We start from the raw sequence: 20822 nt of genomic DNA, 5'->3' as shown, positions 1-20822 counted from the left end.
ACCAATTAGCCACCCATTCGGAAACATATCAACATATATCAAGAGTACATCAGGAGTTAATGGACCAACCATTGATTGAAATTGATAATCTGTTTGATATAATTGATTGTCATTTTTGATCACCAATAATTCCAAGCCATCTGTCGTTGTTGAGCCATCAGTGGAACCTAATATACAATCAATATTCAGGAAATAATTTATATTTATGACTCCATGAAAGCAGAATGAAACATGAATACATGATTTGTTTTTCAGGTAAAACGTGTGACTAATAATATATTTATTTTAACTTCTTGTACATACACATGTATTGTGTAAACTATATTACCAATTATACCTTATAATAATGTACATTTACATATATTACTGATGAAGCGATATATATTACGTCTATATGGGTAAATTGATAACTGCACATCCATAAACAGTTATCAACTATCTTGTATCGGATATTAAAATACAAATAATATAATTTAAAATAATTCGGACTAGCCATTTCCCTTTGTGGTTGAAATGTTATTGTGTTTTATTCAGTATGCAATGTATGAATATGCTTAATTCATGGTCTCAGTTTATGTCATTAGACATATTTCACATGAATCACTAATTGTCAATTCAGTGAGTGTTCTAAGTTTCAGATATGTAACTTTTTTGTTATGACTTGAAAGAAATGGTGATCTGGCAGCCATGTTAAAACTAATTTTGTGAACTAATTTTTAGAACTATGCAACATATAAATAGATTTTCTGAAACGCACAAAAATGGTTTCCATTAACGCTAACCAATTGACTATATCTTGGTATATTTACATATTTGGTTTCCATGGAAACAACAACATCCGGAAATTATAAATTAACTCATCATTAGAAGAGGTTTCCCAATTCATTAAGTGTAGGTAAACATATTGATCGGTTGCCATGGAATAGGGAGAATGTTTTTCTATTTACAAGAATTATAGAGAAAAAAACGCTTTCAGTGTGAATAATATAACAACACTATTTGAAATTCAGAATAAATAGTGATGTACGTTTTACTTTCATTGCAGACAAAGTCCAATGATAAAGACGACTAAGTACTTGCCAAGATATTGTATATCATTTCTATCAACTCCAGATGCCAAATTAAGTACTAAACTACTTTGGCAGTAAATGACGTATTAATCCAGAAAACACTCATGACAAAAATGTTTTTAGTACATCAGTTTGAATACCTACACCTGATAATAATTCGATTACAGTTCTAAGACCAAAGTAGAAGTTTGATTAATTATATTTTTAATTATGGTTTAACATTAGGTTAAATCACTCACCTGATTGCGACAAACACAATTTAATTGCCATGAACTCATTAGGATTTGTAAGAATTACAGTATTTCCATTTCTAATAAAATATCAAATAAATGTAAATTCCCAGAGTGTATCCGATATAGAACCACACAACAAACCATCACCATCAGGCCAAGCAATTCCAAGATATATTCCTCCACCATAATCTTCAATTCCGAGGATTGGACCACTATTTGGTAGAATATCAAGCCAGTCTTCATTGAGTGATCTCCTGTAAATTAGTTGACGTGTTTCTGCTTCAACGGCCCATATGATATTCTGATCACTAAACATCACTGATACAATACTGAAACGACTTCGTGAAATAATTGACCAGGGTGTGTCAATTGTTGATGTATATTGAAGATCGCAAGATTATGTAATTCCGAGTAATGCCCCATCCATATGCAAAGTACATCAATTGTAAGAGCTGTACCAGGTATTGATTCTGGCGTATTTCCAGTGTTGCAGTCAAACATTGCCAAATCATGATTCTTAGTCACCAGAATATACTGGGCCTCTGTTTGGCGTCGTAGTCTATTTCGATACCGGCTGTGAACAACTGGAGTCAGTATATCAGCAGCCATGCCTGTACGAGAGTGGAAATAACAAGTATTTAGATTCATAGAGCATGCTATATAATATATACTTTACTCTTTTTGTTATATATGTTTGTTATATATATATATTAAAATTTTCATCAACTCATGTGCGTGTAGCAAATGCAACTCGTATACGTGCCAATTTACTATAATATATGCAGTGTGCTGGCACTGTGAAAAAAAATAATTTTCTCTGGAAAATTATCCAAGTAAGGCATATTATTATCACTACAACACCACATATTATTCATAAATAGGTCAGGTATGTTTAAGAAATTTAAATAACATTAATTTAATAAAATATTTGACTAGATGTTGAAGTGAGTCTCAACTGAATTACCGACATGTTTAGTTCCAAATTCGGCAAAGTTCCATGAAAGACGTATTTTATAACTATTATTATTATGTTGCGACTATTGCAAATGTAACCATTGCAATTGAAATTGCCAAATATGTCAAGGGTATTGTAGCACAAATTGTTGTACTGAAGCCATTTAACACAGCATTCCAATCTCTCAGTATATAGTTTAGGCAAACAAAATCACAATTGCATTTTTTACTCAATGAAGCCGCTGTGTTCAGTATTCCCATGTTCGACTCTTTCACCCTTCATTTTACATTTAGCATAGACAGTTTTATTTATTTTTGATTTTCGAAATTGAACAAAAGGAAGCGGATTTCTTGATTATGTTGTAAAAATATAAATAACTTAACAATTAAAATGCGCAAACATTTTCAGCTTGGAATGATTTGCCCTGAATTCTTAAGTCCTTCAAAGATTTAATGCAGCAATACTGTGATGTCATCTTTTCTAGAAGTGGAAATAAATCATAAGGCGGTTTAATTACTTATTGATTATATACGATTATTCTTACTTTGTTAAGAACAAGACTGGCTCGAAACTTTCCTACACATAAGATGACATCATCAGTATACTATTATTTGTCCAGTTTGAAGGATATATTTTTCAACAAAGTTTCGGCCTTCCAATTGGAACAAATTGTACTCTCTTAGTGGCAGATTTCATTAATTCTTCATATGAATCTGATTTTCCACAGTAGTTAGTTGGGAAAAAAACAGCATAGAAATGATTAATCTTTTATTTCACATTCAGATATATGGATGATGACTTTCCATCAATAATCCTAAACAAAATATCATGTTGAACTTCGGACTAGGTGACTACACAATATTCTGGTTCATACTTGGATTTGTCCCGAGAATTTCTATCTAAGGCTGTTTTACCTGTTTGTAAGACAATAGAGATATATACATATATATTTCCAAATTCATTTAGTGTAGTGTAGGGTGGTTTAGTTTAGTTTAATTTAGTTAGGTTAATCTCAAAACATGATCCCCAATTACGGTCAATGCTTGATCTATCTCGTAGATACCGATGCCATCCTGAACTGAGCGGCGATTGACATTGCAAACATATAATTACTTGGACACGCAAGGTCGATAAGCAATTCAAACCATGAATTATAATCGCGATTTTGTCTAGACATTTACAAACACACTTCATACCTAACATACGCACAAATGACACATATACGAAGAAGTGTTAAGTTGGGTATTATTTTATTTTCACTCAGTCCATACATGGAACTCTTTAAACAATAACAAATCGAAAAAATTCCCATCAATAGTCAACACTCAAGTCAAGGAAATTACACCCAATTACCTTGCAAATTAGACACATATACCGTACTTGAAAAACATTTTTGTGGCAGTATGTCACGTCCGAATGTTGTTTAAAATATTATATTCCATGCCAGTCAAATCTAGATCAATGATTCAGATTATAGATAATCAAAAAAAAAGAAAGACAATGAGCGACCGTGCTTAAATATTTCCGGGTTTGTGCAATCGAAGATTTTGTTTTTAATTGAGCCAAAATGAAACAAAATAAGAACTGTGTGCTGCATGAACGACGATCAATCAAATCTATATGTTGTAACCTCTATTTTATGTTGAAGATGTGGGACTTTCCATTCGTAGTTATTACCGAAGATTATGTATGACATATAAAACATCGCCAAAAACTAACTAACTGATTATGAACCATGAATTAATTTGTATTTTTACTTTTTTTTCAAATGTTCCCTAGTTTAGCATTATCATATAAGCATTACAAAAAGGGAGTCCACGGCATGGGACACAATATATCCCAGACCACTGTTACACTGTACGGCCTGCTTATCGCAATTGAGAGAGCCATCCACAGAACTCAATGAATAAAGTCACTAAAATAAGGGATTGTCCAGGAAAGTGTACATTGTTGATAACTCACAGTTCCAGGATGTAGAAATGGATGACGGACAATGGCTTCTGCAACACAACACCGAAGTTATTTATGCAATGCCCAAATCACTGCCAAATAAGACTTCCACCTGGCTAGCAATTTACGACTGGCAAATACCACTGTAAATTTTCCTTCCTCATATTGCTGCAATAAGACTGCACCAAGGCAACTTCTGATGCATTGCATCTCAAAATAAAACTCATAGTAAAACCAGGGAACCATAAAATTAGTTGCTTACTCAATTAAACTTTCAAGTGATTAAAGGCACGTTCTTTGGAATCTCACCAGACTTTTTTAGCTGACCTTTTCTGGTTAAATCACTGAAAGGGGCTGCTATTGTACAAATTGTGGTACAAAATACGTTAGTATCCAGCCATGCCTAAAAATGACCTTACTTGTTTTACTGTTTCAGGTCTGGCTGCATGCTGTGTGGCTTTTATTTTATCTGATTATACTTGCAAAATACCGTCACCTACTTGTTGACCAATATAGTTTAAATTAGTAAACCCAATAAAACACTTTGAAGGTTTTGCGGTTAATTCTGTACAATTTGTACATGGTTTTCCCAAGATTTTAAATAAATTGAAATGTCATCAATTAAATTCTCAATTTTACCTTTAAGACCTACCAACAAAATACGCATCATACGGGAAAAAGAGTCCGGTGCCCGAAACGTATGCGTCGAAACTGAAATAAACCATCAGGTGTGAGAAAGGTTGTCTTTTCTTTAGCCCTCGCACTCGCCAGTACCCTTAGTTAGATCAATTTTGTACCGATCGTCTTTTAATCGTCTTTAAACGATGAAATTGGTTCTGAATCGAACACTGTTGTGCGAATATGTTTTGACCTAGCTGGTTCAGATATTACAAATTTAATATCAAGCTCACCAATGTCTTTCCAGGAGAATCAGTGAGAACATTAGGAAAATAACTATATCAATCTCTTTATGTTGTTCGACATTCAACTCATGGCCAACATGACAATCAACAATTGTTTCTTTACACTGAATTGGCACATACCCGAATTCACCACTATCACACAGTATTGTGTCACTGTCAACAGTGCACACACATTTCATCACACCTGTGATCACTTTCTTTTCATTCATTTTGTCCCTTTCATAATATGCTTTTGACAAGTTAGCATGATAAATATTCACCTTGCCTTTCACGTCGATTCTGTAATGCATTATACCCACTCGCTCCATAATTACACATGGTTCCTGCCATTGCATTTTTGTGGTCAGTGGGAAGTAACACTTTCTCACCAGGTTGGAACTTCCTATCTCTTGCCTTCTTATCAGAATACTTTTTGTATCTAACCTTTGCCTTGGCTAACCAATTTACATGTCTCTTCGTCCACAAAACTCCTACAATCATTAGGTCTCTCACTGTTCTACCATAAATAAGATAGAAGGATGAAAACCCAGAACTCTCCTGAGGATCTTTTCTATAGACAATACTTGGTCAAGATACATATCCTATTCCTTTGGCCATACTTTTAGTTTTAAACCGCTCAACTAAATCCCTTCATGCTAGGTGATATGGAGAAGTTACTACTTCTTAAATAGACAACGCTCTACTCACTTCTTTCATAATGTCAGATACAAACTGTGTTCCTAAATCAGTTAAAACTTCTTTTGGTACACCAACCCTACAATATATATTGGCTAATGCATTATCAACCACTTCTGAACAGCCTAAGGGTATCATGATGTATGTCTACAACAGTTAAAATGTACATATGATCTCTCTCACTCGCTGGACTGCGCATAGCAATCAGATTCACAGGTATAATTTGAAATGGAACTTCAATCAAGGGAATATCTTGCTAACATGACACTTAGGACTGGTTTCTGACATATATCACATGACCTGCAATATATAATAACATCATCCTGCTCACCAGGCCATTACAACTGAGTTGCTATTTTATCTGTAGTCTTTTTATCTCCCAGATGATCTGCCATATCTGACTCATGAGCATTTGCTAGTACTTGATCACGGTAACACCATGGTGCAACTAATTGTGATTGAAACTCTCTATACATCCGCCGCTTGTTCATCACAAACCTTGCCCGATTGCTACGATCCGTGATCAACTCCACACCTGTACTCATTATCTTTCTAGCACGCTCTAATGTGAAATCAGTAATACCTACCACCTTTAGTATAACCTTATTATGCAATTCCTTCAACTCAAGATCTTTAAGCCTACATAATGGTTTTTCTCAGCTAACTTCTAAGACATAGTCTGTACCACCTGTACAACATCAACAGTATCATTCTGACTAGAATCAACGGAGGGTTCACAATCACTCTCACTAACTGAAGGCTCTCTTTTCTCAACGGCTGGAGAACAAACTTCATCCATATAGGGCACACTAGCCTGACTACTAGTATATGTACAACCTTCAATACCTAAGGGAACACTAGTCTCAATACCTGAAGGAACAACTCTCACCACCAGGGGGCATACTAGTCGCATCACTCAAAGGAGTATTATGTTCATCACCCATGTGCGAACTAACCTCGCCATGCCCTACCTCATGAGCTAAACCTAGCCTCCAATCAATATCAGGCTCCTTGGCCTCCATAGCTCCACTAATATTACCAATAATAAGATCATACACTGGAGTCCTCACTAACATAAAAATGTGTATGTATATATAGTGTAGTACGAGGCTTAACGAAATGTACCATCCATCATCACACAGGTACGAGACTCTCCCCTGTCACGCAGTACCTATACTTCAGTACTACCAATGAAGCCTTGAACAACAAGCATACCAATGACCATCTCATGGTGTAACACTGGCAACAATAAAGATTGGAGCTCATGGCCACATTTCAACTCAACGCTATCTCGTCCCTGTAAACGTCGATGCCTACTCGGATCTGTAATTTTATGAACTACAGTAGTAGCACTGATTTTCCGTGAATCATTACTATTCTGATCACGTTCAAACATAGCAGCTGACTTATATTGTGGTTTGGGATGTTTATAACGCTTAGAATAACTGACAGCAGAGTGATTTGAATCACCACAAATGTAACAGCCTGACTTTGGCTTAGACTGCTGAAATCTATCATGTCCTTTGGGTCCTTAGCTTCATCAACACTCATCAAAACTCAGCTCTAGCCATCGGTCAAATTAACTGAAAATACATACAAAGCTTTGCCTGTCAATAATGCACTCAGATTCATAACCCAGCAGTCATGCGGCTAATTCTGAGTTGCAGCAAAGCGCTCGAACCTTAAAATCTTTAGTCTCATCAAGCAATGGTAGCTTTGGACCTTTCGAACTAACAATGTACTGAGCCAACTGTTCTATGCCTCCGTTTTGACCATATTCAACTTCATGCTGTTTTTATTTTCTCTTTCTCTTCATGGTCTCTCTCTCTCTTTCTCTCTCTCTATCTCTATTGCCTCTCTCTCTCACAACCATTCAGCCACACGTTTGGCTGCTCTTTCACCCCTTTCCTCATGCTCTCTCTTCTCACGCGCTGCCCTCACAAATTAGGTCAGCTTTTCTCCCTTATACCCCAATCTACTACCTGACTCTTCGAGCTCAATAGTATTAAATAGTGCAAATAATTCCAACCTAGCACTACAAGCTAGTCACCGCGTTCTCTAGACCTCAAGCAGTTATGAAACAGTCAATTTAGTCTGGGAATTATTGACACTAGAAACCAAAACGATAATCAGAATCAATACTGTATCCGAATCTCAATCAGAATCAGAATCACAATACGAGTCAGATTCACTATCCCACATTCTGAGACCACAATGTCACAGTGTAAGGCCTACACACAGGATACATAGTTGAAATGATGGACCCCAACTGTCCTCAGTCTGTCACATTTTTAGGCATGCATGGCCCAGGTTCAGGGACACAACCTGGGTTTCCACATGAGCCAATCAGAATGTGATCTTGCTAGAAGCTGTCTCACACAGGCAACTCAGTAGATCATAAACATCTTTTGTTATTCAAATAACACCATACTTGACTGATTCCAATTGACCTTCCAAAGTATCACCTGTCAATCACCTATATGACAGTTATCACAAGGCAATGCACGATGCAGGGTTGCAGGGTTTGAGGTACTATGACAAAAACATAGAATAAAGGATGCTGACAACCACTCGTTTTGATGAATGGTCTGTGGTAGTTACAATGTGGCTTGAGGGTAAGGGTAGACAATGGATACAGATTTTTAACGATGGATTTTTACTATTGACTTGAAATTAACACGACTAGGGGTGTATTGTTAATGAGTCAAGTGATGTTGAAAAACATAACTTGCTCATCGTCTTGAGTACAACAAAACAAGAAAGGATTGATTTTCATCACAGATCACCGGTTGAGAGAGCGACATTAATTACTGAAGCTTTCTATAGAAGAAGGTGTAAATCAGTGATTTTTATAAAGCGGCTTTTTACACCATTTTACACATCACTGCTGTTCTATTTATTTTATTCATCTTTTAATCTAATTCTATTATCTTCAAAATATATAAAAGTAACATCTGCCATTCATGGTCTAGTCGTCGGAGCGGATAAGTAAAGTTATACCATGAGTATTATAAAAAGATAATTAGAAACTGTTGTTAGATTTGTAACGGATTTTACCATCTGTTGGAACGACAGTTAATTCGACTCCGTTCATGATATGCATAGAAAAACTCACTGTGGCCGAAACGTCTCAATCAGTTGTGTTCAAAGTTTTCCAGTGCTCACCATAGCTCTCTTACTGTACAGTTCTTTGCACATAACCCCGGAGTAAAACTCGTGTCCACGGAGCCCAAATTAACAGGGAGTAAAACACAGTATTGGAAGAGCTGTTCATGTAGCTGTTTAATCACACAAGATCTCATACATACCAACACAATATTTGTTTTTGACTTAACAAAGGAGCTTAGCACTAAACAAAAAGGAACGTTGATCGGCTTAAAGTAGGATTTATACCGTATCATAATCCAAATATCCTGTGAAAAAGTTGTAAGCAGAAATGTTCATTAGTCTTTTAGTTTGTGCTTCTGGACTTGTATATTTCTCTATACGACCTACGTTTAATGATCTACGGTTGGGTATGGTATTTCTACTTCATTCAGTTGGTTAAATATATCTCATAATTAATGTTCATTAAATTTTAACACTGCATGTTTCTCAATAAAAAAGCTTCATGCAATATTGTGTCTACATATGAACATACCAAAACAAAAAAATAATTTAGTGCCTACGGACTTGCATCTCTACCTTAAAATAAATGGGTGATGCGACCGACAATTATACGTTCCTCGGGTTAAATATTGTTATCACATTTATTGTATATATACCAAGAATGTCGCAAAACGTTTCCATAACTAGATTACATAAGATTCGTGTAATATACTAATATACATCGCTCATCATTTGTATTCATAATCAGTCGTCTGCATAGCTGTATTTATTTATATGCATTCATTGCGTACACACAACTCTTGACATCCTAGTCAGAATTGATATTTAAATTAAAATTAATTAACCACACCTAAAAACATTGTACTTTATATGTTATTTGATTTGGGTTGTAATTTAATCACGAACTAAACAGGTCAATATTGATTTCACTGATTAAAAAAATGTGAGAATTTAAATAAAGGGCATTGTTGTTTAATAATACAGCGTGGTTATTGTGGCAGTGAGGTATGATAATACAGAGAAACAATCGTGCAGATATTGTTGTTATTAATATCAAGTAATCATACTGGCATTGCCTTATACTAGTACAAGATTATCATTATGTCCGTGACGTATAATAAAGAAAATAATATTTTCAAGGACGAACAATCAGTGAGTGCCCAGTGTTGCGATGAGATATAAAAAGTTCATCTATTCGGCAATTATAATTTAATGAATGAGTCATGTGTTAACTATAGTATGAATATGTTATTTGAATTGGGGTGGGCGTGGTTATTTCTTTGAGTTGTATTAAACACTAGTCGGATTTATTTGCATTAACACATATGACGTATAAACATTTTGAATAATCAGTTTTGTTTAAGATAATATTTTAGACTGTATATAAGCACCACAAATGGCCTTTGTGCAAAAGATCATAATCATACAAGCAACGAATGGTGATAATCTACGATGGTGCAATCCACACACTGTAACGCATTCTAAATATCGAATATATCCACAGATGCGTAGATAAGCTAGAGACAGACATTATTGTCAATAACCCAATGTAACCATGATAAATATTTTATAGATACATTTTATAAAATAACCTGATTTCATTTTGTAGAGAAACATTGATCATACTAGCTCCCAAATATGCAAATCTGAGTTTTCATTGTGATAATGAATAATAATAATTTAACTGTCATCATGGAAAAGAGATATGAGTGTTGTTGTGACAATATTACATTACATATATTTCGATAAATATGTGTTGTAAGTGAATTTGTTATTATATCATCTCTATCAAATTCTATTTTAATCACAAAATCGGGGAAAACTATATATCACAAAAACCCACAGGCAAAAATGCGATTTCAATAATATTTCCGTTTGTATATGCCATTATTGTGTAGACCACAGCCGCAACACCCAAATACATATCACATACATATCATTGGCTTTACTCATAAACTAGTTGAGCGTCGGATATATTGACTCAAAAATAATGTAAATGCGAGTGACCGTGTCCGGGAAACCATACAGATAATGAATATAATAATACTGACAATAATATGAAGTCATTTTGAGGATACCGCAAAATATGCACGAAGACAGGACCGACGCCCAGCGGAGGTCGATGTATAAATCGTACGTGTAGACAATAACACGATGCGAAATTTAGGAACTGAATAAACTACCTGTGATTGGATTGGCATCTGATATTGTCGTTAACAACAAGTAGGTGAGCACAGCAAACAGTACCATGACTATCACAGTCTATACACTCGTCCGTCACCATATTTATAATATAGAAAATATTGCGTTATGAAGATCATACAAGTGAGTTCAGTGATACAATCGTGACTATAACCGTCACTAATAATAATCGATACCCTTACTAGTTGTTCTCGTCGCACTTGCCTTCTACAATCGTGGGCTAACTGTCACAAACTCGCAAATGTGAGATAAAGGGAACATATTGCTCGAGCTAAATTGACAACAAATATGCAAATTATTATATTCGAACAAGGCGTATCCTGAACATATCAGTTACATATAATACTTCAATCTGTTGTACCATTATAACTGCAGAAATAAAACACTTCGTGGTTCAAACGTGTCATTTGAACTTTTATTTTGTGTGATGAGAGTTAGATGTTTCTAAAATACACACAAAAAGACATTTACTGCCCAGTCTGCATTCACAAAACGCCACTTCAGTTAAATAAGTTTATTGAAGCCCAGAATAATTTAATACTTGAAATATATACGCAGATAAAAGAATGTATGTCGCTATAAAACATTGAAAAAGTGTTCAAGAAAAATAACATATGGAAAATTTGTCATATTTTGGAACACTCACATTTATATTGTGCATGAAAGACCCAGTAGTGTAAACTGGTAATGCACACACATTTAAAAATTACATATCTGAATTATTGTTTTAAAGTACTAGTTAAGCAATTTTAACGTGTGAAAATTCACTGACATTGCCAATGCAACAAAATAATAAAAATAATGTACTCCACGGTGGCTCATGATGAACTCAAGCACACTTTGCACTCTATAATGTGCGAGGCATATTGAGGCAAAGTGTTCTTTCGTTCATAATGAGCCAGCGGGGAGTACATTATTGTATCACTGCTTTGAATGCATCATTGCGATTGGTTGGGAGACTGTTTAAACTTATGCAAGCAATGGTTAAATAGAACATAATGCACAGTTACGGTGTTCCAATTAAGGCCCCAGAATATGAATACAAGTTTAATCCGAAAACAAATATAGGGAAGGAAATTTAAATATTAGGGGAAATCTGAAGTAATATTGATAGCATGAAGATAATTATATACATATTTTATTTTAGCAGTGGTAAAATAAGAAAAATTTACAACCTACAATTTTTACATGCTATTTTTTGCGACATTTTTTTTTGTTGTCTGCAACATAAACATGGCCGAGTATCATGTACGGAAGCTGTCACAGTAAGATTGTTTTGCAGAAACCAAAGAATTCGTCCAGACGGAGAGAAAGAAACGCTTTGCCAAAATTAAAGAAATCGACCGTGATAACATTGAGTTGCTAAAAGACAAGAAAGCAACCACAAGGCAAACAGCGTGGGGAGTAAAAATTGTGAAAGGTGAGTGACAACTTCAACATCGATCATACTATTGTTCGTGATTTTGTTTACAAAAAACATTCCGGGTTTGGCCTATTGACACAGACATCATTTCCAATTAATAGTTCATTTCATTTGTCCCCAGCATGGCTGATCGAGAAAAACGAAAATTTAAATTTTTAATTTCTCCCTCCTGATAAAATTTATTACGCCATTTCTACGCCGAAGCTAGAAGCAGAGATGGGGAGCGGTACTCCAAATCAAGTCTATCGAGAATGCGTGCAGTCATCAATCGGTACCTCAACTCGCCACCATACCACTATTATTATATTCCATGACAGGAGTCCAAAGCTGCCAACAACATCTTCACTGCGTTAATAAGCTCAAGGCAGACGGACTGGATAAAATGTGTCATAAAACGCCAATTACCACCTTAGAATTGAGAAAGTTAACGTCCAGTGGGTGATGTCAAATAGCGACACGCTGAGACTTACGTAAAATGTGGTTCGATTTGACCTTTCCTTTTGGCCGCATGGGTCGGGAGGGATTTCGAAGTTTAACAAAATATAGCTATCGCATCCATGAAAGCTACAACGAAGCCCGGTATGCAGAATGTACACATTCTGAGAAATCCAAAAACCACCCTGACCACGATTTCGAAACACGGATTAACATGTATGCTAAAATAACCTCATCAAATTCGCTGCTATTGACAATGCTATAATAAAATATAATACCCGATATTAAACTGTAATTTATTATCCATATATCACCATTCTATGCAATCATCCTGATCAGCATGATTTGTCAGTACATGCAAATTGAACTTCCGACATCAAAGATGACTATCACAAAAGATTTAACATTTACAGAGTGGAGTGAATAATACAGGAAAGTTCAGTACACTGCAGTATAAAATAGTGAAGACATAGCATGCACATGGGCATCCAGCATAACTAAAGTCATTAAAAATTATTTACATATTGTATGTACCGTTTTATGTGTTTAGAAATTAAATCAATAGTCTTATATTCACGATATCAGGTTGTCATAATAATGACCTAATAACAATAACTCACAATCGTGCTTGTTCCAATTATTATAATCACATTCGTAGAGGTTGGCTTCGAAATTACTTGTATTACAATTCACGAAAATACTGCAGTATTTTAAAATATTGCAGTCAGTTGCAAATATACTATTAATTTGCTAACAAGTGATGTGTGGTGTGATAACATTGAATAACTAATTAGTCTGGCAAATAATTCGTTCAAGATATGTGTGCGATGTGGGAAATTCAGTATGCATTACTTTGACCCACAGGAGTGCAACAAATGTAATGAACAGTTGATGTTGAAGACATTTTCTGTGAGAAAAAATAATTTAAGAGGGTAAATTTCAGATATTTTGTTGTGCGTGGCTGACTTCAACGATAGTTTAGAATAGAATAACAGTAATTGACTTTAGTCTCATTGATAACATTGATTATATACGCACTTTATGGATTTATTATGTTATTACTTTATCTTTCCTAACTCAAATCACACTTCTTACAAGGTTCAATATCTTACACCTACCTGTATTATTGCTTGTGCGCACATTGCAGTCATTTGATGTCTATTTTTATCCTGTATTAAACATCTTGTCGTTTTCTAACCAAAGTACAAGCTTTCATGATAATCCTAACCGACAGTTGGTGTTTATGAGGCTGTCCGAGCATTGAATGGTATCTGGCATCACATATGCCACCAGAATTTATTGAAATGTTAGATCTTGGCATATGCCACACCTACGCAAGTGGGCGTTTGTGGTTTTCTTATTACAATTTTTTTCATAACGTGTGTTGACTGACTTTGGGCATAATCCATAAGGCAAAAGATCAACCGCATTCTAGTACATATTACACTCTTCCCTTCCAGAATATTTCTACCATTTTCTAGAATATTTCAGTAAAGTGAATGAATTTTGATATATTGCCAAAAGCGAATGTACTAAAATAAAAATATTATGATAATGTGCAAGCGAACACAAAAAATACGTTATAGATATAAGTAAGTGGCTTACATATTCACATGAGAACGTCTCAATTGTTTTATGGGTTCATTGTCCAAATGTTCATTGTGATCTAGCTTTTAATTTGTCATCACTATCAACGTTAATACTAGTGTGCAGTATATTTCAATAATTCTATCTGCTACTGCATTGTACTATTCATCAGGCGTATTAGAACAATGGTTGGGGTGAGTAGGTCTATCACAGTATGTTTCTATAGTCTTCGCTGTGTCAGCACCTGTGACTACCCTGTTCTTAGACTATTACGTGGTTTGAATTTATAAGTTGTTTCCCTGATCTCTGCTTAATAGTCATCGCTGCTTGCCATCTCTTCCTAACAAGGATTCTTGATAATCCTATATGTCGTTTTATTGTTCGATAATCCAAAACTTATCATCTTCTCTAAATGGTGTGAATTTGAATCTGAATTTATATTGTTGCTGGAGAAGAACAATTTTTAAAGAACAATATGATAAATAATTACCGGAACTGTCGACTCGCATGGCGTCTTGAATCGATCTAAAAACGTCTCCTGTTTTTCCGAGTACATGTAATTGAGAAATGGCTATGTACAGGTACAATTTAGAAACGGTTGTTACTAATTTCTAAATAAAACAAAACATTTCCTGACTGAAGTGTACCATCGCTTTGATATTAACGTGACGTCTTCATTTGTCTCACTAGACACTGGTGAATTCGAACACAAGACAGGAAATTGCACAATAGAGTATACGTTGATTTATTGCAATATCATTCGCAAGCCTGAATGAATGCGAACAATACAGGTGTGAATATTTTGGCGAGTGTTAAAATACTTTCCATTCTGGTCGTGTGCGTGTTTCTCGGGGCCGGCTTGTGGTCTCATACAAGTGAATGTTGGCCGATCGGCATTTTGGTAAGAATAACCACAAAATCCATACCAAGAAAGTGAAATGAATTCTCACTGAGACACATGTAACAAAATTGGTCGAATTTGCCGTCATCGCCATTTCTAGAGATCGTTTGATTACGGAGTTTCTTTTCTATTCCATTTACCATCGTACGCTGCGTTATTTTCAGAATACGATCTATATCACTACAGTCACTCTACTAGTAGAGTGACTGTGATATCACCACATACACTCGGAACAAATACAGTGAACAACGCTAAACATCGCATTTTCATTTCAAACAATTATGGATATTTCTGGCTAGTACTCTTTGTAGTGACGTTTCAGATTTGCGAACACAATTCTCATTGTCTTCGTTGAACCATAGACAGTCTATGGTTGAACCTGCTATGTGGTACTCGGCAACATATTAGGAACTGTGTAAATGTTTGTGAAAACTAGACTGACGATTCATGTTTTAGTGCATTCACATCACGTGACATCGATTGACATCAGTTAATTATTCATGCTTAGCAGCGCAACGGTTTACCGGTTCATGTTTTTTTGTACCTTTATTCAACAAAATCTTAATTTTAACTTTAATTATTGTCATAAATACAACATTGAATAACTGCAGTGATATTCATAGCCACATACATCTACTGTTTACTGCAGCGAGAATTGCAAAGAAATAATTCATATTGTTTAGAAGTCTATTTATACTTGGGTCACGACGATCCTTTTCCGAATCTGTCTGTAAACTTGTATTTTGTTATCAGGTTTCATTTATAAATTTAAATAGATGTTTGTCTCTTACTATCATTTGAATTCCTAAATACATTTTACTAGAAATTTTCAGTTTTCCATAGTCTATGGTGTAGGTTAGAGATACTCCAATGGTGCAGTCCCTCGTTCGGGTATATATATTCGTTTCATCTTTGTGGTAGAGTGTCCCACAACTCTTTGTGCGAACAGGCGTCCGTAGAACACTGTCGAAAATAATGAGAGCGCAATACACTGGTTGGACGTTATCATTATGGGCTGAGTTGGAACCATCGTCACTAACAAATTAAACACTACGTTTTTAGTACGTACAGAATATGTAAAATAACAAATATCTATATTACTGGTGGAAATAAAATAATAATCGAACATGATGAAACTGTGAAATGTCGAATTTCGCAATCGCACACCCCTACTAACAAAATGCTATACGCTAACGTGACTGAAGTGGTGAGCCCTTTTGAAATCAGTTACGTAATTGTTGCATTAACCCAGGAACAAGATGTCCCATTTCCATCGTAGTTGTCGATTGTCTGACGTTCAGCGTTCAGGCTGATCTCAATCCCCATCTCATCTTCACCAAGTCAAAGTTTATTCGGAAGTTTTGATAGATCTCGCCCACAGTCTTCAAGCATCTCGGATCACCAACATTATGCGATCTTTAGTTACAACAGTAAATCGTTTGCGCAAGAAAGTCATGGCTACATCAAAACAGACAGAAAAAACGTGCTATTTTAAAAACCGACACCAAGTCACCACAAGAGAATGATATCAACTCTTTTAGAAGTTCTGAAAATCAACGTGGCCGGATTGACCCTGCAGTATTTGTGTAAGTTGTGTTTAACTTTCAGTCGATGTAGCGTGTCTAGCTGTGTCATTTCAAACACGCATAGAAAAGTCACTGTTCAATTTTTCACACTTAGTTCAAACCATTTCATTGTAACTATTATAACTTGTATTCAGTGGATCGATTTTGATTACAGTCTGTAAATCGCTATATACGCAATTTTATTTTATGTGTCAGAAAAAACGTAAGTATGCGAAAGTCGAAAATTGATGTCCGATCTAATTAATTAACCTCTTCACCCAAATTACTAGTAATTCATGTTTGCCTGGTTATACCATATGATGTCCGTTGTTCCATGCTTTTGTCTGATCCTTCATTGTTTTCAAAGAGCTCTACTCAAATTGACAAAGGGCTCAGGCTGTTCAGCAATTAACCGATACAGGCTAGTATGAAGTGGGCGTTAGACTAGCATACAGTCTCTTGTTTTATTTTTTTTAATAAATAAAATATGGTAGTGTATAAATGGCGATAGCGGTAACCCAACTTTCGTGGTAACCCGGCTCTCGCCATTTACACGCTCCCACTACCAACGAAGGAGCTACGACGCGATCCTCGAAACGTTGCCTGAACCAATCACAAACAAGAACAGACAATGAATTTTCGGATTAACACCTCTGTTTCCCCCCACGCTGACCAACGTTTCTCCACACTAACGAAAAAAATCTTTTGTCTTCTACTGACTTCCTGCATGGAGATAGTCTCAGTTTAAGCAAGTGTGGGTGGATGTAGTCATATAGCACTAATACTTCATACCAACTTGCATTTTAACTACAGTTTTATGTGGCATAATATTTGAGGCAAACATTTGAAATCACGGGATATGACCATTGCAATTAGTTTTTTTTCACGCAATCTTATTTATATTTTTTTATTTTTTTCTTGAATGTGTCAACGTTTGGGCCAGCTACAGCTCGCGTGCATTTTTTATTCTTGGTGATTGGCTTGCGTTTTCTTAACAAATTTTTCACCCCTATAATTTTAAATATAAAATACATAAGTTATTACTACAATGATTAGCGCGTTTTGATTTCGAGCGGGAGGTAGGTTTGAATCTCATTGCCCACTGTTGAGTCGGTAATATATTGAGTAAAAACTGTCCAGGTCACCAAACATTATAATTCAACACCTTTTTCTATTCAAATTTGCTTGACAAATCTCAATTAAACTGTTACATATTCTATTTTAGGTACTGTTACCAGAAAATTACAGAGAAAGACGAGAATGTTTTTATACAGCTTGGAAAAAACAAATAAAGAACCAAGGAGGAGATGAGTAAGTGTTAATTTATAGTTTTTATAACTTTGAATTCGTTTTATTCAAGCTTGTTAAAATAGCAGTAATAATAAATATAGTGTAAGTTATAAATAACATTTCTATCATTGCAGCTGACAGAATGTCGGAAAAAGAAGTTAAAGAGGAAGAACAAGAGATGTGGGAGATGGTGACGACAATTGTGGACATTATGATGTCAGATGAGGAAGACGGCGAAGAAGATCGGAAAGGAATGTTCATTGTGAGGTTTCCGACATTCAGGCCATGGCACTGAACGACTTGATTTTGGATTAAGACAACCGAGTGGCAAGGAGGCAACCGATCCACATACTCCAGAAATAAGTAGGACCACCATGTACCTGTCAAACCCCACGTGATTGCCCTAAGTTTTGATGACCAGTGTGATTTTTTTTTCTGATTCCTACCCAAACCCAAACCCTTTCAATATTTTTAGCTTATAACTGGAATTTTATTTCTTTTGTTTCATTGAATTTATTAATTAGTTGACTTTATATGCATTAATTGTTGAATTTCGTTATTACTGTTAAAGAAGTCCACTAAATTTAAACCACTTGAAATGAACTTATTTTCCACCTTCAATTAAATTGGAATTAAAACCCCATATGATTTATTTTTGTATGTCGAGGAAGAGTTGTGTACTTGTAAGTGTGTGTATTGTTATTACAAATAAATACTAAATCACTTGAATCACAAATGTATGTCTTTTATTCCCACCTTTGCAATTACCCAAAAACAACTCCTCAATATTAATTAACACGAAATTGCATTAGTTGCAATGTGTTATCGTTGACCATAGATCTACTGTAAACGTTGTTTCCGATTATGAACTGTTCACGTTGCCCTGATCCTACTTGTGTTGAACATCGAGTGGCCAAATATGTCATTGTGAATCACCTCCCACGTTTAATTTCCTGTGGTATGCGATCGAGTCTGATGCAAGTCACGGGAGAACAGTCACTTGTAACTTACAGATAAACAAAGGGTTAATGCCTCGTTGCTGGTCCTGTGTTCATAAAAAAAAACGTCTGATCACTAGGATGGCCATGGGTGTGGCAATAACCATTTCTTTATCTTTACATGTATATGACTGTAACAGGAGCTCGTGATATTGCCAGGTTGTTGTATTGTGTTTATAAATAAATGTGTTGCGGTAGCAAACACGAGTAATATTATCAATACTTTATTTATAAACAAATTACTAGTACCTAGAAAAATTACAAGCACGTGCGGCGCCCAAGAACCAAATTACTACGTGAATGATTAACCGGAAATGAAGCATGACCTAAAATATGTGACCTGTATGCAAATGTTTCACTATCTCCACTAAGAACACGCGTAGTTCTCATATAACAATGATATAAATTACGTTCAAGAATCCATAAAAAATATTCTCAACATTTTTTATTATCGTACATTAATATTAACAAATGTGTGAAATCGAGCTCATATGGACAGAGAAACACAAATTCATGCTTTGGTTGACAGGACTTCTCAAAGAAAACAAAAGAAGATCTGCAAAATATTTTACGATTGTCAGACACGCAGCGAATAGTATGCTTTTGTAATATATACATTTCCAGTGGTTTGTTGTAAATACAAGTCCTGCTATTAGATTTCTTTATTAAATGGTAAAACCACGATTTTATAATGTATTGCACATCACAAAGTATGTGAAATAACATCGTTGTATTTGGGATACCAGTGGAGGAAACATATAATGAAGCTATGAAAAAAAAAGAAAATGAAGCTCGCTATGATGAATGTATATTTTGAACGTTTACATCATATTAAAACTATATCCCGTCGAATTGTCGCTATATGCTCAAGATTCAAGTGCATAGTAATATCGGCAGCTGATAACAATTGGAAAGGCAAACAGTCGTGTTACCTTATTACTGAACAATACCCAATCATGTGCGTAACGTGTCGATTTCTTGTTTGTACATTAATTTATACAAACATGTAGCTCAAAATGGTAGGGTCATAATCAAAGTTCGATATGGTGGCGTATTTTGGAAACATGACATCGAAATAATTTCTGTGTATTTAGTACTTTTGTAGATCTTGAGAACGTTAGCCATTGAATATGATGATGAATATGAAAGGTATGTTGAACAAAATATAATAATTACTGCTTGCTTCTTTTCAATTTGTATTGGGCGTAAACTGTGCCACCAAAGCTAGTCGTTGTATTGTTGTGCCCTGGAAGCTCGGGAATATAAAAAGAATACAGTTTACATAAAAATTTCCATCTGCTCGAGATGAATTATGATTTGTAAGCTGTAATTATGTCATTACTCAGGCAACGTAGATCGCAAGAATCATTTATGTAGTAATTTTGGATTTTAGTAAAAATACAATTATTCAAGGAAATACTTCCAGAATAAGGTGTTGTCGATAATTACAACACACATGAACTGTGTTATACAAAACGTGTCTATTATGAATTCCTATTTTTTATAT

This window comes from Saccoglossus kowalevskii, chromosome 11 (assembly GCF_978046115.1).
Source record: "Saccoglossus kowalevskii chromosome 11, keSacKowa6.1, whole genome shotgun sequence".
Classification (NCBI taxonomy): Eukaryota; Metazoa; Hemichordata; class Enteropneusta; family Harrimaniidae; genus Saccoglossus; species Saccoglossus kowalevskii.
The sequence above is the reverse complement of the archived record's forward strand: the minus strand, read 5'-3'. Positions refer to the sequence as shown.